Source organism: Ochlerotatus camptorhynchus, unplaced genomic scaffold, assembly GCF_037179485.1.
Source record: "Ochlerotatus camptorhynchus isolate MF236.1 unplaced genomic scaffold, CSIRO-AGI_Acam_v1.1 ptg000317l, whole genome shotgun sequence".
In the NCBI taxonomy this organism is placed as follows: domain Eukaryota; kingdom Metazoa; phylum Arthropoda; class Insecta; order Diptera; family Culicidae; genus Ochlerotatus; species Ochlerotatus camptorhynchus.
The window spans coordinates 148,335-169,928 of NW_027040805.1; the positions used below are offsets into that span (position 1 = coordinate 148,335).

General features: G+C 37.9%; 1 protein-coding gene across 2 annotated transcripts in view; it reads left to right on the forward strand.

Moving 5' to 3' along the window:
• LOC135707757 (pleckstrin homology domain-containing family G member 5) overlaps positions 1–21,594 on the forward strand; it is a 376,532-nt gene that overhangs the window by 57,984 nt on the left and 296,954 nt on the right. The window lies entirely within an intron of this gene.

Here is a 21,594-nt window from a genome sequence, read left to right on the forward strand (position 1 = left end):
CATGCCCGTCGTCGTTGAACGGTAAAAAAAGGGAACTCGGTGAGTAATTTTGTGATACGGAATTTTCACTGAACATAAACCGCGAATTTACGAATTTCACCACTCCCAACTGCGAAACACGTTAAGAAGCACTTTTGGTACACTTTCGATCAATTTCTTTCGAAAACACAAAAAAAAGTTGCAATCGAGCCAACATCAACACCGATTGTGCCGAACTCTTTCACGCACCATAAACTGAAATTAAAAATTATCACTCGCGATGCCACTAATTTCTGGTCCGGGAGAAAATCAAATAACGCAGATTGCGACATCTCTTCTGATGCTTGCAAACATGTTGAATCACATTTTCTTTCTCTATTCTAAAACTTCCCGGAAAGCGAGAAAACTACCAATGACACACGTATAAACGTCCGGGAGGCAGAGCGCCAGCGCTAAGCCGACAAATGCAGCCGAAAACTATGAACGCAAACGCGAGGCGTTCGAAACTGCCTCCAAAAATAAAATTCAATTATGACCCTAAACTACCATCCAAATGACCATCGAAAATAATCGTGCACTTGTGTCCACATTGCGTTTACTGCTCTTGAAATTGAGAGGAATGTTTTACTGTCACAATTTGTTGTTTAAAATTCTGCGTTACTGTATAAAACTCTTCCGGTTGCTATTATTCAACTTAAATTTGACGTGCTTAAAGTTAATAATCATACCTTTTGCCACACATGAGCATGAACATGAGCATGATTGACCGCCCGCGGATGCTACTCTGTTATTGTCAGATCAACTGTAATTACGAATTCATCCTCAAAATGTAAAAACTAGTAATCGCAAATTAGGCAATACCAGCACCGGCCGCGCCTGAAGGAAGATCAAGAAAGGAATTGGTAGGAATGTGTTGACGTGATACCCGCTATCTTGAAAGCCGAAAAATCCTCTGCACGTCCATGAGAAATCACTGGGATGTTGGATAGAAGGGTTGGGCAGCACGATTAGTTTTGGTAAACTATAAGCTGAATTGATATCCTACCGATCCTATAACGCGAAGGAGCTTGGGATTGAATCAACGATCTTCTGCTCTGTAAGCAAAAACGTTTGCAACTAGGCAAACGAGCTCCGTTTATTACAACACACCAATGATTAATTTGTTTGCATTAACAAATTAAGGGATAAACGAATTTTCAATGTGGAGGGGCTTGAGATTAAACTCATTATGTTGTACTCAGTAAGAAAAAATATCGCGTTGCAACCATTCAAAATCGGCCGCGATGGTGACGTTGATGGCGATGTTAAGTTTCACAAAACACACGAACGATGTTACTGTAAGTCTCCTTGCACCTGAGATTTATTCAGAATCAAACTCGACGGCGGCGCCCTTTACACAAGAGTAAGTCTCTATGACCAAGCTAATGCAATGCGAGCACCGAAAACTCCACGCCAGCACAAAGACAGCAAAAACACAACCGTTCTCGAATAATTCTCAAAGCAAATTCTGATGATCAAACCTTTTACCACACATATGTTTATGTACAGTAAGTATGGTTGTTGTCTGCGAATCAATGACTACTGGTTCGAATCTCGAAATGCAAAGGTAATTTTTAGACTTATAATAACAATATTAAAATCCAATTAGGCAGCTTCAAGGTAAAGCAGTTCCCTAAAAATATAATATATGAGCGGTCTCCATGAAATTTTTGAGACAAAACTTGAAAGCTGAGCAAGGATTGAAAAATACTGTTATTTAATGCATTTAAAAACTTAAAATTTATATTACTGTTAAGCTTTCGGCTGATTAAAGTCACAATGAAATTAGATGTTAAAAAGCTGAAAAAGGTCAACGTGGTCTATGTGTGTCCACACACAAAATTGATTCGCAAAATTCGAGTTTTCATCCGATTGCCATCAAATTTTCAGGGATTGAGAAATAACTATTAAACTTCATTTAACCATTTTACTCGTATTTTATTTACAGTCCATACGCAAATGCCCGCACCTTGGCCTTAACCCCGGCCATAAGATTCTGCACAACCTGTGAATCAACCGTTTTTTGCATGTAAACCCATACTTTCTTCAGTTCCTCGACTGTCTTCACTACCTTAGGTCGTTTAAGAAGGTGCTGCTTCATAATCGCCCAGTACTTCTCGATGGGGCGGAGCTCCGGAGTGTTGGGAGGGTTGAACATTTTCGGCACGAAATTGACCTTATTGTCCGCATACCACTTCAGCACGTCCTTGGAGTAGTGGCATGAGGCCAAATCCGGCCAGAAGATTGTTGGGACGTTGTGGGCCTTCAGGAGAGGAAGCAGCCGCTTCTGGAGGCACTCTTTTATGTACACCTGTCCGTTCATCGTGTCCTGGGTCACAAAAGGTGCACTCCGCTTCCCGCACGTGCAGATGGCTTGCCAAACCAGGAATTTCTTCGCAAATTTGGACATCTTCTGAGTGCGTACATGCTCCGGAACGCTGAACTTATCCTTGGCCGTGAAAAACAGGTTGCCGGGGATCTGTTTGAAGTCGGCCTTCACATATGTTTCGTCGTCCATGATGCAGCATTCAACTTTTGTCAGCATGTTGAGGTACAACTTCCTGGCACGGGTTTTGGCGGACTTGTTCTGCTTCTCGTCGCGATTAGGGGCCTTTTGTACCTTGAACGTTCGAAGCCCAGCCTTAGTTTTGGCCTTCTGGACAAAACTTCGGCTTAGGTGCAGCTTCTTAGCCACATCCCTAACAGAGGCGTTCGGATTTCGGTTGAAGGCCCCAACTACGCGGTTGTGATTTTTGGTGTGCACGGAATACTTTTTCCTTCACTTCTGGGCTTCCGATCGGTGGTCAACCGTTCCTCGAACCGCTTAATCACTCGCGACACCGTGGAATTCGCGATTCCCAACGTTCTAGCGATGGAACGATGCGAGAGATCCTTATTCTCGTGATGAATGCGCAAGATTTTATCACGCACGAGCTGTTCTTTCGACTGCATTTCCGCGAGTTTTGATCACAGGACTTTAAAACTTGCAGGATGTAAATAATGCACTTTGAAGTAAATCCACCCAAATTTTCATTAAATTCTACCCAACGGTTAAAAAGTTAGAGCAATTTCATAGTGTGGCAATTTCATCGTGGACAACCTTTAAACTAAGGCGGAATTAAAATCATTGAGCGAACACTCGATAAACATCAAATTGTTACCTGGGTATTAATGCAAAAAAAAATGGTACAGGCTTAGAAAACTCGAAGTAAACAACTGTGGAAGTGCTCTATCAGTAAAATGAGAGTCGGCATAAAGTCCCAGTCGGAACGTTACTAAGCCAAAGAAGAGATTAAGATTATGGTGAATTACTATGGACATTTTTTTAATTCATGTCTACGATAATTTTGTATTTTTTTCACATTTTTTTTCTTGTTTTGAATTGTTATCAAGCTAGCAACAGACTAATTGGTCATTGTTATAGTAGCCACATATTATTTTTTTTGCAGCGTTTGGCATACTAGGACCAAAGTTATTCACTCATTCTAGAAATGTATACTTCCCCATACAAATAACAAACCATTAGTGAAACCACAAAACCTTAATCAATGCTTTTTGTCTTGTTGTCGCTTTTCAAATTGTTTCAGAGTCTTTCGTCTGGGGCAGAAATTAATACGCTGCCCCTCCATCTGGCAAAAGAAACACTTGTTCTTTGTCCTTTTTAAGAGACGAATCAGCCCAAAAAAAAAGTTCTGGATCCTGACATAGCAAATTTTCCCCTTCCTATTGAGGAAATCAAGCGAGGGGGATTTCCATTTGTACGTCCATATACACACCTCGTACACTGGTTTGTATGTCGCATCCCAGCTCTACAATAACTTTCTCGCGTACGAGACGCTTAACGTTTCCATACTTTCCCAGCACCAACGGTAGATCACAATCTGTTCTGTTCAGGTGCAAATCGTATAATCGCACGTATCAAATGTTGCCTCCCGCAGGCAACATACAAACCATCGCTGCCTTTCCATTCGCATAACGGAAAATGTGTTGTCACTGAATCAAAACAGGTTTCTCCTCTGATATCTGATATGCTGCTTTCATCATCTTGATGAAATTAGCAATCTCGGCCCAGGTGAGCCATGCACATCAATTTCCTTCAGTCGAAACAAAGAGTTTTCTTATTTTATACTATCAATTTTGCTTCCAACGGTGACGAAAAACAAAACAACCACTAAGCTGCAGGCAATGAACAAAGTGTAAATACTATAGCTTGTTTTGAGTAGACAAATTGCCGATAGCGTGATGGATACATAGGTGCAACCTACTGCCTCAAAAAAGTAAGTGAACTGAGCACGGCTATATCGTAAGTTATACAAATTAGTAATTTTCACGAGGGGTGTACACAATACGAGCAAGATTGGTGTATCTATTTGTCGACTTTGTGTATGAAAAAAACAAACATCAAAATAAAAGCGTTAATTTCCTAGCCGTGAAACTAGCACATCATGTTTAAGATCTTAATGTAGAATGAACTGTTTTGTTAGAAAACATGTCTCCTATTGGTATATAAATGAAAGCAACCAAAAGCAAGAACGACAGAAACAGCAATTGTCCCATGAAAGCTCATGCATATTTTCTCGATTTTATTGCCATCCGTATTTTAGCATCGTCTTATTTACGACTCTGTCTTATCTTGGCAGCCCTTTATTCGCACTTCACTCCTTGTTTTCACCGATGTCACAAAGAATATGTCGCGGGAAGAAAAGATCCCTGTGAACTCGAGTATCTTCAACATGCATTCGTTTTTGTTCCGACAAAAAGCACTCGGTTTTTTTTTGTACAAAGGAATATAGAGAACGACGGGCATCGCTAAGCGTAATAAATGTACGTAAGTATAATGTATTTTTTAGCTTCAGAACAAGTTGACAGCAACAATTTTGAGCAACATATTTTTAAGTGATTCTAAAAAAAACTAAGCGCATTTTCCCCAACTCTCGCCACTACTCCCTCAATGCCAACGAAACGATGCGTATTCGCAAATCTCCCCATAATAATCCTGAAACAAGGGCAAAACAAGTGATCCACAAAAAGTTCCGCTCTGAACTAACATTTCATTCGTGGCTGGTTCTCGTACTCGATGTTTGGTTACTTTTTATTCATTCAGTCTTTATTCTAAAAATAGAACTGGATTGTACGTTTCTTACCATAAAAGTGAATATTTTTGCTCACCTTACCAAGAACATTGTGGGTATGTGTGTTGGTACCTAAAGGAGTATAGCCAAAAGGTGTATGCATTCCTTGAGCTTTTCAAGAGTGCGATACTCATCCTTTTCGTTTTACGCCGGCCATTGAAGCGACTGCAGAAGCCGAAATGACCATCCGGAGGGTTGTAAATGGAAGAAAAAGGGCTCACATAAAAACAAAATCGAGATTCCGAACAAGCGGGGTTGAATGCAGTGAATGAGTGTCGTGAACTTTGTAATCAATTTTTTATCCAAGACGCGCTTTGCATGAAGCTTACAAAGTGGATTTCTACGACAAAATTGTGTTGGAAGTTAAAGGTGAATAACATAATTTTAAGGTGTTATACAACTTGATTAGACATAAACACTGCGGGAAAATCCTATAACCGCATGGTCATTTTTCGATCTTATGTTCCATTGAAATTACAAACCCAAGGCATACAGTGCATCTCAAAATGGATCGTACACCCTAGAGGGAATTTGTTTGAAACATGGTGAAACATTTTTTACATCGTAGCTGGTGGTTGAAAAGATGTTTCTTGATTTATTGCTATAGTTTTAGTCTTTATTGAAAGAACTTGCATGAAGTTAGATTTATTTTAGTAAAAGGCTCGATTTTCAACTTTTCACCTAGTGGACGAATTTTAGTAAAGTTAGTGGCATATGAATGTTCTTTATTACGATTAAAAATGAGCAGAATTTCAAGAAATTTCATTAATTTAATATTAAGGTAAAATGGGGCGGGCAAAGGTGTTTTTCTTAAATTGCTCTAACTTTTTGCAAACTCAACCAAATATGCCCAATACTGAGCCAATAATTAATAAACGTGTGCTGAGTCAACTGCCAAAAACTCTGAGACATATTTTTTTTAACTTGTGCTTTTAGAGCTGTTTTTCTAAGTACAGCTGTACGATCAGTTTTGAGATACACTGTATGTATTGATTATTGTAGACACTTGACCAATTAATTATCTTTACTACTAATTACCCGATCAGAAACGAATATCTCGATACCTTAAATTAGTTTGGATTATCATACCAAATAATAATACCAAAAAAAAATATTCTTACAATACCATTCCAATACCAAATTATGCAAATGCACCAATATAATACAATACAGGTATTTTTTTATAATCCAAATATAAATTTTTGGTATTAAAAGTATTTTGCATGCCAGTTTTGGTATTTTACTTTCAATGTCAGGCTGATCAACACCAAATTTTGGTATCAGGTCATACGTTATTTACTCCTGCTCGGAAAAGGAGTAAAAGTGTCATAGGTTTTAAACATTCACAAAGTTTGCCTTTGGATAAGGTTTTTTTAAATTTTATTTCGAAAATCGGGCAAGCATTTTTTAAGATATTTGCGATTCTTATGTTCATATTTTATTTTTTTCTAAAAATAAATTTTTAAATAAACTTTGTTTGAATATTTTTTCCCTCAAAAACATTTTTTTCCTCTACAACTTTGGCTCAGACGTCATTTAGATCAGAGATACAATTTCCGTGCAGTAATTTTTTGATAAATTTTACAAGATCCACCAACTTCGAAATCTATAGGAAAGCAACAAATACAAAGAGAGTACTACCAAGCACTTCAAACCATTCCCATCAACACAAAATGGCCGCTTTTCACCACATGCTTCATAGGATGCAAACTCTTCCTTTTATCGATACAGGCAAATCAAAGGGAGCTCAATGGATATCAAGGAAAAACAATTCAAACAGTAGTCGATAAAAGAACAAGGGATCATTTTAGGCGTTCTTCTACAACTCGTACACTAGTAACTGAGGTTTTAAAACGGGTAGCGGTGAATTTCGACAAAAACATTACCAAACCAATGATTTCGAATTCTAGAATTTTTGGCCTGGATTTAGTATTCAGCAGCAGGACAAATCAGCTGAAGTCACTGTTAGGATAAACAAAAGATTCAATAAATGTCTTAGGGAATTTGTATAAACGTTTCTATGTAAAACGAGACAGGAAAAAGTTATTAATTCTTTTAGAGATTGGTTAACTTATGACATGATCAAGCAGCTGATCTGTAGGCAACACTGTATTTTGTAGTATGACATAGTAGCCATGATTTTTGTATCCTATTCCACGCCCCAGAAACAGCAATGTTGCCTGCTGAGCAGTTTATTGAGCATGATCATAAGACATCAGCGCATTGAAACATTGATAACTTTCGATCCTTTAAATTTAATCAAAAAGTGATCTTCAGCAAAGTTGTAGCAGGAAAACTTTCCTACAAGTTCAGTTGAAAGCTTTTGAAGCAGAACGATATGGTGAATTATTAGAAAGACATGATCAAAAATCTTGGTTTTACCATAGTAATTTTCATACAAACTTCAAATGGTTTGTGCCATCTCAGTTTCTCACCAAATGGGCTCAAATTTGGACAGGTTAGTCAGGATCCGATTTGGAATCGTTTAAGTATTGTGGAGCGAAAATTTCAAATTTTGCATTCTTCTAGTCTACTACTTTACACTCATCTTTTCAGGATCCGCCAACAATAGAATTCAGATCAGTGTAACATGCCACTCAATTTAAAAGCTGGATATTTTGCAATAAAATTTTTTGCAAAATCATATTTTCGACTCCTTTCTCACGTGAATTGTGACATTATTCCGTTGGAAGTTGAAATTGTCCTCTGTAAATAGCATCAAAACATCGTCCAGAAGATCTAAAAAGTATTCCGTATCACTTAGGACTGACAAGTATCTAGTATCACTTAGGACTGACAAGATAAAATTATATACCTTTAAATATGGACTGACAAGGTTAAATTATATACCCTTCAATATGGACAACGCATCGCATATAAAACTTGATTGTACCTTAAAAAGCGCAAAAGGTGTTGCAAATCAGTTGCAGGTAACATAATATTTTGATGATACAAGTTGCAAAAGATGTTGACTGACGTATCTGTAATGTTTTATCGACATATTTAAAACATTACAGTGATGTTTTTAATACATGTGAGCGACATTCTAAGTAGAGGCGCCAGTGGTGTTGTGGTTAGCATGATTATCTCTCACCCCAACAGGCCTGGGTTCAATCTAAGTCGGCGCTGCTGGGATGTTCTGAGGCATAACATCTCTGATCACGTCTTCCTTCGGAAGGGAATTAAAGCCGTTGGTACCCGGTTCATGAGTTGATGGGTCGACGGAAAACAAATCAAGGAAAAAAAAAACATTCTAATTTACCACATAAATGAATTCGATACATTTGTATGGTGATACGGAAAAAATAGTTATGTTTTTATTTGGTTTGTAAAATCAGAGATGATAATCACACAAAAAGTTATTAGAGTAAACATTTGAAATAAATGACTTTAAAAAACTGATAACAAGTCCGTTCTTTCAAACGCATAAAGTTTTATGGTGAAATGAAACCTTTTACGCTTTCTAAAAATTAACAAATTGATGCCACAAATTTGCCGTTCAAAAATGTGTCGAGAAAAAAAAACTGATCCTTGCAAAAGAAAATAAACTCAAACTATTAGAAAAATTTTAATTGTACACTGAAACCTCCATTTGGGAAGTATTTTTTACGCAGAATTCAATAACCATCCCTCTTTTTACGAAGTACATCCCAAATAACACCATTTTCAAATCCAAGATGGTGGCTCCCGGTTACAGAAAAACATTGAAATTCTGTCAAATTGTGCCCCTTTCTGGAACCTTGGATTTAAATTCATATTGAAGTCCTTTATCCATATCTTTGTAACCCATTTTTTTCCTCTGCGATGTGTTCCTTAAACCTTGTTTCCAAAGTCCTTTTCGTTCGCCCAATGTACCATTACATACTGCACAAGATATTTTGTAAACACTGGCTTTTCCTAAGACATTTATTGAATCTTTTGTTGATTCTAACAGTGACTTCAGCTGATTTGTCCTGCAGCTGAATACTAAATCTAGACCAGAACCTAAAAACTTCGAACTCAATGGTTTGGTAAATTTTTTTTGTCAAAACTCACCGCTACCCGATTTAAACCCACAGTTAATGGTGTAAATGTATCCATTTAATGTATCTGTCAAATTAAGACAAATATTTGTCTCGTGTACTAATACCTTAAGAGTTGTCACAGTATGCCTAACATGTTTTTTTTTGTTCTTTTAATGATTACTGCCTGACTTGTTTTTACTTGATACCCATTAAGATTTTGAAAAAGTGAACTATTGTTTGCGTCATCCGATTTTTACGTTTGTCCGCTTTTGTATAGAATACCGGCTTTGTTTTTAGTTCTTTGAGAACTAGAATTTCCTATTTTTCGGTTGTCCCTTTCCGTTTACCTTACCTCTCACCCCAGCAGCCTGGGTTCAATCCCAGTTGGCGCCTCCGGGATGTTCTGAGGCATAACATCTCTGATCACGCCTTCCTTCGCAAGGGAAGTAAAACCGTTGGTCCCCGGTTCATGAGTTGATGGGTCCAGGTGTTGACGCGCTTACCCTACGTTGTGTTGAAGTTTTACCGTCGCACCAAGGGCTCATCAGTGGGCAGCAGCACAAAATAAATTGCACGGCAGCAAAGCCGTACATCAACGGCAGCAGCAATAATTCAACATCCGAGCATCCGAACAGTGATATTGAGAGAACGGAGCAGCACTCAATAACAGCAGGACCACAGGTTGTTCTTTGAAATAATAAAGTGATCCAAGAGACGTTTCTCAGTGGAACTGACAGCTAGAAATCTAGAGTGTGTGAGCGATCTGGTGTTAATGGTGCTGAATGTAAACATAAATAAAGTAGAAATTCATATGAGCATAAACTGGGTCGGTGGGATTTTTCTGCGGCATAAAAATCTCTGGTCACGTCTTCCTTCGGAAGGGAAGTAAAGCCGTTGGTCCCGGCCCATGTGTGTTGAATGGGTGCGATATCCTACGCAGGTGTGGAAGCCGCCTTCCTGCACATTCGATTGCCGTCAATCGATGGCAATCGATGTCCGTCGGTGATTGGCACTAGATTGCGGAGCAGAGACCGACGTTAAATAAAGGAAAGAAGAAGAAGAAGAGGATAAACTACCAGTTCTACTGTGAAGTCCCAAGCAACACACATGTTCTGTAACAGTCTATATAACCTTTATATGACTAGTTTTGGTTGTAAAGCAGTTTACTCAACATAATTCTATGAATTTGTGTTACTCGGGGTTCTTGGTAAACAAAAAAAAGTCAGCTGATCGCAGCTGTCTCGTGAACAGCCTTATTCACTTTGCGTTTGACTTCTACAAATGATTAAACTTTCACTCTCAGTTTCGGCATGCAGAAACAAAACTATATTTCTTCGACCGTTCTTCACGCAAGCTGATACAAAAATATACTGATGGCCAGAGATGCCAGATTTTTTTCTATGCAATTCCGTAGACTTATTCAAATCTACGGATTTCTTGTTTTGAACATCAAAAGTTGATTTTACAAGTGCTATGTATACTTTTCTTTAAGAAAAATATAACAGCAAAATGTTATCTTCCATTTAATTCCACTTTATTAATTTTGGTATCCATGACAGATACGTATTTCAACTACAATTTGCAGTCTTCATCAGTGTCATTTCCATTAAAAAACGCATCAAAAACTAACCCCATTAAGTACGCATCCCCTAGGTAAAAATGTCAAGATCACAGGTATAAAAATGTCATGGATATTTAAATTAATTGAGTGAAATTAAATGAAAGATAACCTTTTTTGCTGTTTTATTTAAAGCATTCCGCTAACAACCCAATTTCATTACTTCATATAAGAAATATAAAAATACTTGGTGAATCAGACAGTTTGTTTGAGATATATTTGTGTAATTTATCATTTTTTTTTCACTTAGGTGTTTTAAAATGATTTTAGGATAACTAGCCATATCAATCAATAACAAATCAAGCTTTGTTTAAAATTTGCAGAACATCACTGAAATCTTCTTCCTCTTCTTCGTTTGTCTGTGATTTGGTGACATACATTGCAGAGTTGAACTTGCTTCGCATGTCTACTGGGATTTAAATTGAGCTAGAAGTTCCAAATGTTTTCAGCCAATCCTTTGTTCTTAATATTCCAACCAGCGTTTCGTTTGATAATCTGTTTCGTGTTTTAGTCTTGTTGAGGTTTTGGGTTACAAATATTCGTTCAGCCGCCGCGGAAGAATGCGGTAATGCAAGAATCGCCTTTCGGTAGCTCAACAATCGTTGTCCAAAAATCGTCAGCATTTTCTTCATCCGTAACGCCGATGTCTTAAAAATCGAAAACTTGCAGCTCATTGAACTCATTATCGTTTTGCTGCCAGTCTTGTTTGTCAATAACGTTGTTGAAATGACTGAGTAGAGGACCCACAATAGTGGATTGTTTAAGTTTTTTCGGCTCCAAGAGGGTTAGATTCCTGAATACCACGTTATCCAATGGAGCTGATGAGCTGATACTTTAACGCCAAAGTATATTTCACCCAATGGTTTGAAATCTTTGTTTTCTAATCTAAGCTCTTTCGGATTAGAAGCAGCGAACAAAGTGAGAAATAGCCCAAGATTTGGTTTACTTTTCGTGTCAAAGTAGAGTGCATGGATATGATTTCTGGCGTTTCTGCTTGAAAAAGCTTGTTAATGTTATCGACAATCGGTAGAATTAAATTAAGGAACTCCAGGTACAGCTCGGTAATTGGTTCTTGTAGGCAGGGCTGACAAATGTCATTTTCAATGAAAGATTTCACGCGATATTTATTGAGATAGTTGTGTCACTATTATCGGATAAGAAAACGATGATAGAGATTTTATTGAAAATCTCATCGATATTTTTGTCATGACAGAACATGACAGTGGTGTAATCATCGCAATTGCTAGCTCATTTATTAATATTATTGTTACCGCTAAAATCTTAAAAATATATTCATTTTACCGATTACATACTGTTGCTAGCCTAAATTCGTCTAAAACAGTTAGAAATGTTGATGTCAAAACCGCACGAGAATTATTCTCATGAGTGCTTGGTCGTTGGAAATGACAAGAAAGCTCATGTTAGGTAGTTTTGTCTCGTGATAGTGAGAGGACCTGTTTTCTCATTGTCACATGAAAATCATGATATTTACCAGCTCTGCTTGTAGCACGTTGTGTATTTTCGTTGCGTTGGAAAGCAAAAAGAAAACAGTTGACAAGTTGCAGGGTTGTATTTTACTTTATGCTTTTTTCGCTTCAGAATCAGATTATATTCTAGATCGTAAAATTGGATTCTGAAGGGAGGAACCTAGTAAACTGACGTACACTGAATAAACAAAAATCCGTAGAAACTATACCAAATTCCGTAGATTTTGCCTACGGATCCGTATTTCCGCAAAAAATTGGCAAATCCGTAGATCTACGGAGATTTCCGTAGATCTGGCATCTCTGCTGATGGCTAATGACGACGACGATGATGACGTCTCGGTCGGGTGCGTTGGTTCTTTTGCAAACAGTTGGGTGGTCGGTTGCCAAAAGGGCAAGAAAAACTGGGCTAAAAGTGCACCCGCTAGCACCAATTTTTTGGTGAGAAATAACAATTAGCTTTCCTGGCGTCGGTAGCGGTGCTCAGCACAGAAAACAGGATCGACGGAAAACAAATAAAAAAAAGTGCCCATTGTTCTTCTGAGAACTGCTGCGTCGAGCGATTTACCACAAAACCTTCGATGGGTTGAACGACTACTCTTTAAACTGAACTGTGAGATATCTGGTCCCTCTGCTGTGTTGTGTGTTTCAAATCTTTGTTTCTTGACCTCAATTTGTTGTTATGTGACTTTCTCTTCCTTTTTTCCTCGCAGTCCTCCAATACTTTTACTGTGATTTCAATTGTGCATTTTTTGACCAATGTCAAATGCAGGGAATAACATTCCAACGACTTTGTTTCCAACTTTGAGTAGAGACGTTGAATGCTCGCTTTTACAAATTCTGACACCATTTTTTTTTTTTATTATGGTCACTTTAACGCTCTTGGGGCATTCGTGACTTTTGTGGCGGTGAGTTTTGAACTCGTCACTTTGTCGTGCGAGGTATGGATGCTAGCCTCTACGCCGAGGTCACTCCCATTTTGACTCAGTTGATCATTTGACTTGCCTTGTCTAAACCCAGCTTTATAATTCCTTATCTTTTAACAGATACGCGTATTTCATCCACTACTTGCAGATTTCATCAAACTCCTGCCCAGAAAGCTGTTTGAAGTTTGCCTTGCATGCGAGTCTGCGCGTGCAAAATTTGGATGCGTTGCTCCTCTTGCTTGGACGCCATTTTGATAACTGAAGAGCAAATGTCAAAATCAAAATAAAGGTACCATTGTGAACGCACGCACCTACAAAATTAGCGGTGTTCAGTTTTTTAGAATGCGTCAAGTTTAAAACGACCAAATTTTGATCGTAACACCCTTTATTAGCCATTTCGATTTGACAATCCGCAGCCCTCAAGTTTTCAATATTTCAGCAATTCACATGCTGCTGTTTTTGGTGATTTGACCTGTCTAGCATAATAGTTATTTCTTCGTTGATGGGCAGCATAGAAAAAAGAACGTCATGTCATGGCAACGGTGATGATGATTGCCTATGGGATTGTTGTTCTATAACTCGATGGCAACTTCAATTTCAAGTTGTAGAGAGTTCACCATCCTGAAAAAAATAAAAACATTTTTTTATATCTAGGGTCCGTAAGCCGAAGTGAATCCAATTACGCTTAAATGTTTTTGGACGGAATAGAAATTTGTGTGACGGAATTGGGATCAAGAAGAAGTGTTAGTTTTTTAACAATATCTCAACAATTTATGAATCTTTATCACATTCATCGATACGATTGGAAAGGTGAATACATTTAAAAGTAGTATTTTTGCATACATTTTTCGTACATAAAAAACTAGTTTTAAGTGAAAAGTGATCAATATTCTCCCGTTTTCGATAACCTCTATCGGTTAGAATTTGCGATATCCACGCTAGAATTTAACCAAAAACTCATCTCGTTCCACACGATGGAACTGGTAAGCCGCTCAATCCCACGGATAAACAACCAAATCTCTGTCACTTCTGATATCTTGTAACCGCATCACCTGAGCCCCATCGTTGCTCCAAGCATGAATGCCTTTAACGTTCCGGATCGAATCGATTGTGCGGTGACCTTTCTGTCGTAGTCCCGAGAGTAAATACTTAACTTTTGTCATTTTGTGCGCATTCTGCTACCAAGTCAACAAGAAAAAAGTTATTATTAAAGATTACAATATTTATTTAATCACAGAACAGATTAGCTTCCTGTTGGCAGAGTGGCTTTCTTCGTCATTCACAGGAAGCAAAGTTATCCTTCGGTGGAGCAAGGTGATGGTTGTGCATTCTTTCATCATTCATCGCTACTCCCCATCGAGTTGGTGGCGCTTTTCACGAAGAATTTTCGAAGGTGGGAAAAGTGTTGCCTTTCGCTGTTCGTTTCGGATAAAAGGGATGTTGACTGGTTCTTTTTGGGTTGTGCAACATTTCCAAAAGTTTCGAAATATTATTTTGTACGAGAACTGCTTTTTACACTTAAGAGCAAAGCGTTTTTGTCAAGAATCAAGATGAAATGGATTTATTAGACCGTATGAACATCCCTTTCCGCTACAAAATGTTTGACGTCTTTCCCACATGATGTCACGCATACTCGCGATGATGAGAACTGACGACTGGGTGCTAATGGGCTTCAATGGTTCCTCCGAACCGCAGCAATATGGTGAATAGCTTTCGGAAAGTTGCTCACAAGAAGCATGCATCTACTACCAATATTCTGAAAAGGAAACTGAATACTGTAGCTGGAACCTGAAGATGGGAGGGGAGCAATGTTTTGAGAAGTTTGAGTTTTTATGGGAAATCTGTTTCCACTTTTTTTTTGTGATGCACAGAAGATGGTCCTTCTGTGGGATATTTTTAGACACTTGTAGATGTTTTTGGTAGAACTCCGGCACGGGCACATGAGCATCAAAAATTAATGACAGCATTATAAGGCGACGTGAGGAGAACGAACCTTTGGTGTTTCACATCAAGAAGGTGTGATATAAAGCGTCGTCTTTTTTTTTTTCGCTGCAGGATTGGAATGGAATGGCGTAAAAGATTATTTATCGCACCCGAGTGTGGGAAAAACCAATTTTATTTTTTTCCGGGCAGTAAAGCTGAATGATTTACCTACGTGCTAAGATTTTTGGCATTCACTAGGCCTCTTCTGGATCTTTTCTTACCGAAGAATAAAAAAAAATATTTTAAAAATAATAAAATAGATGATCAGTTCTCGGTTTAACATTTTTCGGTACATTTGCTAGCTAACATATCCTGTACTGGAACAATTTCGGATTTTTTTTTCACTAGCTGTAGTAATGCGGAGAGAAAATCTATAAAGAGAATCGCAGTTTGGCACTTATGATTCTGAACGCCTGCAATGGTCGTCTTCTGAACTCCTTAACCTAAGGTAGTGAATTTGTCGTACTCATCGCTAATTCAGTACGTCAACTAGTGCAGCAAGTCTCTGAATTAAGAATGAAAAAACGATGAAAAAGCACATGATTTGACTTTTTTTTAATTTGGTTACAAAAATTCTGATCGATTAGTCAATTAATTTCTACTAGAATGTATGCTAGAAAATGCGTAACGCTAGCCACGGTAAAACTCGTTTATCAGGGTGGTCAGTGAATCCCGGTTTACCCGGAACAAATTTCAAAAAGTTCATGGTTATTAATATTCACTTAAGAGCGAAAGTATTCTAGGATAATATGTTTTTTTTAAATCGTGGCCTCGTGCAAATTTTCAATGTTTTTTGTTGGTAAATCTAAAATTTGCTTATTTTATCGTAGATCACAATGCACAATGGTCTCAAAGGGAAAGTTTCTTCATTCTTCAACGAAGCGATGTTTAAAAAAATACACGGCGAATGAGAACGACTCAAATTTGAGTTTAGTTCACTCATAATCGCCAAAAGTGCAGGAACTCAGCGATGAGTAAAATTTGTCCCATGGTTTCCTGTGGAAAACCTAAAAAATCTGCCGGAAATGAAAATTTTATTCAGTCTCGGAGTAGTACCAATAGACTGAGTGAATCCAATCTTTACTTTTCTCAAATTCGGGAATTTTTCCCTGGAAAATCCTGGAAAAACCTGGGAAAACATGAGGCAAATTAACTCATCGCTGAGTTCCTGCACTTTTGGCGATTATGAGTGAACTAAACTCAAATTTGAGTCGTTCTCATTCGCCGTGTACATTGTTACAAAACCGTTAATTATTTTATCATTGCTGTTTCTTGTTTCAGGTAATCACTTCACGTTTTCCAATCAGTCGAATGCAATCAATTCAATCCAATCGCCAAGGAAAACGCATCAGCGCGTACTGTTACCTGAAAAAGGTAAGATTTTCCCACCTAGAAAACCAGAAAACAAAGCACAGACAATCCACCCGGAATCAGACGGAAGCTTTACTCTAACGGAGGAGAAATCGAATCATGACGTTTGGTCTGACAAGCGGCCAGCAGGGATTTGGAATGCAGATGTGTATTGAACAACGACGATGTTTCTATCTGTAATACGATGTTAAAAGAACGAAACCAAAATTTGTAAACAGTTAAATATGTTTAACCCATATTTATGTAACAAGAACGCTATACAGCGCCTTCTATCCTTTTTTTGGTTTTTTTTTTACCTCATGTCACCACCGCTTCAATTTCAATTCTTGGATGCTCACAATCCCACCGAACGTTGCATTCGTAACGAAGCTCAAGCAGAAAATTAGATGACGGTAGGGGACGATGGAGTAAGATAGCCACTCTAAGCTTAAAGTTAAATTTAACTAAAAATATTTAAAATTTCCGCGGTAAATCAAAGAAAAATTGATCTTTAGAGTGCTTCCCCTAGCCTTGGAGTACTTGTGCTGTTGTAAAAAGTATAACACGAAACCTACTGTCTTATGGAACTTACTCAGCGTGCAATTAAATATGTTGCTTGAAGTTTAATACTCATGTCAAATATACCAATACTTGACGATTATTTTGGAGAATATCAGGTTCCATGAAATGCGCTTAAGGTGAAAATGCACCGTCGATTGTGTTGCTAGCTGCCCATCGGTGTACCCCCATGTTTGTCTTTTCATTAGTATGTCGCTTAGTCGAGATCAAGAGCACATTGCTCGAAAAAACCTTGTGTTCTCAATTCCTGTCCTGCCATCCGTTTGTTATAATGTGTTACCCCTAACATCGAGATAGCCGCGAGTAATCAGCCCCGCTTTACTAACGTATAATTTAAGTAATTTTGTAACCCAAACGATGAATATCGGCTCCGCAAAGCTACGGCAAATGAGCGTGGAAAAATAAACGCATTATTAAAAAAAATAAAAATACTCTCCGATCGATTTTTTCAAAGTGCATACGGCCCTTCAGAAAACGCGTTATTGTTTCATACCACAAGCAAGTACATGGGCAAAACAATTGCAATATTGACGAAGAAAATTATGATGACCATAAATAATGACGCAAAATCAAAAAAAGTTTGGGTTTCAATGATTTTCCTCAAGACGTGCAACTACTGCAGCAGTTTTCCGGCAACTTTTGTCAGGAAGGTTGTGATTTGACTCGGAATATTCCATCGGTTACAACAATTTCAGTGAGGAACAGCCCCGTACTTCTGCCTTGTGGGGAGCACTTCACATACACACGTTTCGTTTTACTACATTAAGAAAATGTTCCACTTAGATGTTACATGAAAACATACATAGATTTTTTTCCATCTTCCAGATGTCTCTTCCATTTCACGTAAATTTTACGTTTTTCATATGCAGATCGCTTAACGGCGCCGGTGGTGTAGTGGTAAGCGTGATTACCTCTCACCCCAGAAGGCCTGGGTTCAATCCCAGTCGGCGCCACCGGGATGTTCTGAGGCATAACATCTCTGATCACGCCTTCCTTCGGATGGGAAGTAAAGCCGTTGGTCCCCGGTTCATGAGTTGATGGGTCGATAGGTAGGGTCCAGGTATGGGAGCTGCCTTCCTGGCACGTCGGTAGCATTGGTGCACGGAAAACAAGATCGACGGAAAAAACAAACCAAAGGAAAAAAACAAATATGCAGATCGCTTCAAAAGAATTGATTCCAATCTACATATAACTCTAATAGGTAGTATAGGCATTTTACAGTAAAATCTAAGTGAAAATTATTCAAAGCAAAACGATATTTGCCCAATCCACTAAAAAGCAACATAGAGTTTATGGTACCTTTATAGATTTTATTATATTTTCTCTTGAATTTTAGTAAATTTCTTCGTAGCATGCACATTGTTGTTAGGTGTTCTAAAATTGTTTTTCAAAACCACAAAAGTAACTGCAAACCAGATTTGATTTCAAAGATATTTTTTGATTTATTTTATTGTTTATTTTAATACTTCAATACTAATGGCTCCCGATAACACGCCCACCACAGCCCTTTGAATAATATCTTTTCCTTCTTCTGTAGTTAAGGATAGCACCTCGTAGTAGCGTATCCCTGGAGGTAATTGCTGTAACACTGAAACCTCCGTTTACGAAGTCTTTTTTACGCAGTATTCAATTTACGTCCCTCTTTTTACGAAGTAAATCCCAAATAACGAGGTTTTTTTTACGCAGTAAATTCCAAATAACGAGTTTTCTTTTTACGAAGTAAATTCCAAATAACGAGTTTTTTTTGTGATTTTGGGAAACCGGATGTCGATGTCTGACGCCATTTTGAAATCCAAGATGGTGGCTTCCGGTTACAGAAAAATTGGCAAATACCACCACGTCAGCCCGATTCTTAAGATACCCATATTGTAGGTTATTTTACATTATTTTTATGTCTATATGTAAGCGGAAGTCGCCATATTGAATTTCAATATGGCGTCAGACATGGGTTTTCAGTCCTAATAAGTCACCCCGATTCCAAAAACCCATATTGTGGGGTATTTGACAGTTCCCAGTGTTTCTGTAACCGGATGTCAACATCTTGGATTTCTAAATGGTGTCAGACATGGATTCTCGTTTCTCACAGGTTACGCCGATTCCAAAAATATCCATATTGCTGTGTATTTAACGGTATTTTTCTGTTTTCCTGTAACCGGAAGCCGCCATATTGGATTTCAAAATGGCGTCAGATATCGATTTCCGGTTCCTAAACGTGGTTTATTGTGGTTTATTTAACATTATTTTTTTTTTCTGTTTTTCTGTAACCGGAAGCCGCCATATTGGATTTCAAAATGGCGTCAGACAACGATTTCCGGTTCTTACACGTCACTCCGATTCCAAAAATACCCATATTGTGGGGTATTTGACAGAATTTCGAAGTTATTCTGTTACCGGAAACCGCCATCTTGGATTTAAAAATGGCACCAGATATCGATTTCCGGTCCCTACACGTCACTTCGATTCCAAAAATACCCATATTCTGGGGTATTTAGCAGAATGTCCAAGTTTTTCTGTAACCGGAAGCCACCATATTGGATTTTAAAATGGCGTCAAACATTGATTTCCTGTCCCTACACGTCACTCCGATTCCGAAAATACCCATATTGTGGGGTATTTGACAGAATTTCGAAGTTATTATGATACCGGAAGCCGCCATATTGGATTTCAAAATGGTGTCAGATATCGATTTCCAGTGTCTTAACGTCACTTCGATTCCAAAAATACCCATATTATGGGGTATTTGACAATATTTTCAAAAACCTCTTTTTACGAAGTAAATCCCAAATAACGAGTTTTCTTTTTACGAAGTAAATCCGAAATAACGAGTTTTCTTTTTACGAAGTAAATCCCAAATAACGAGGTTTTTTTTACGCACTAATTCGATTTACGAACCCCCGTTTTGGTTCGTAAATGGAGGTTTCAGTGTACTACTATTTGGGATTACACGGCACTTGCGATGTTAACCTGTTGCTTGGTCGTCTTGGAAGGTACTAGTTGGATTATCACTGTTTTAAAAAAGACTTCAGTTAACAACTGTTTTTGTTTACATAAACTGAAACTCCGTACCTTAATTGAAATTAAATTCTCCTTGAATTTCGAACTGCTGCGCTTTATGTAAGCCCAGTCGTCAACTTCGTCGGTTTCACGATCTATTGAAGCATATTATTAATAAATTATGTATCATGCCGAAAAGGAAACGACTAACTTGTCAGATAATTCAATAATTCCAATAGAATTTGCAAATCTAGCAGCAACTCGTGAGCAATTCACATGCCATGTTAGATTTTGTTTGTGTCATCACCACTTAGATGATTTGTAATGGATGTTATTAACGTCATGTGTTTGTCCGATTATTTTCAATATCTGAAGGTTACGTGTTTTTTTCCAGTGAAATTAACGTGACAATTTTTTTGAGTGACCTTCTGCTTTCTCACTCCCGCCACTCTCACTTATAAAACAGATATCATAAATGTAGGCTTAATTTAGCCAGATTGGACTAAACCGGACAAAATTAGAAAATGAGTGAATTTCTTACCCAAATTTGGGTAAATATAATCCATATAGGAGTTAGTATAATGCAAATTTTACTTAAATTTACCCATATTTACCACATAGTTGAGACCGCCTTACAAAGGGTTAATTTCTGATTACTCCGTTTAGTTTGTTATGAGTCTTAAATAAACTTTCATTCCTAAAGATATGAAAACAAATCATCGAGTATTTCAAAGTATGTTAGAGAAAATAAAGAACAGGGAAAATAATCTGTAAATTTTAAAACAACTCATTTGTTAGGTTGAACCTACTTCGTACCAATTATATTACAAACCGTGGACTTGTTTTCCCTTAATAGTAACATTACATTATCTTGATACATGATATAATAGCTCTTAAACTCTAAATTCCGTAAACAGACCGTTTCAAGTGCCAGTTTTTTTCCTTTATTTAGGAGATTTCAAGCCGTAAGCTAATTCATCTCCGTAAAGGGTGGGAAGCCTGAGAAAGAGGTCCCTCAGCCACATTACTTGAGTATCATGCTAAAAATATAAACAGCTAGTACACAGTAAACAGAATACGAAAAATACAGAGTAAAAAGTTACAAATGTAACCTTGTAACCTGTTATCAAGCTAAAATGTGTTCTACAGCATCAACTATAGTATAACAAATAACTCTACATCATTTATAATGTTCAAGAGTTGATTGTTTCGTTAATCCAAAGCATGGCCGTCTCCCCCCATCGTCCCCTACATTCTTCTCCCTTCATGTTTGTTATCCGGTTGAAATTGGCACAAAATCGACTGCTGTCCTGCTATTGAGCACTGAGTGCTGCCCATCTTTCCTATTCTTTCCTCTTTTCTCGTCTGACAAACTCTTCAATGGGAATCATTTGTCATTTGGGAAAACTCGCGCTCGGTTGGTAATTTCAATAGTTCCACTAGAACTAGGTGATGGTGGCGGAAGATGTGGATGTGGCAGCTATGATCTTTCGTTCCTGATGACCT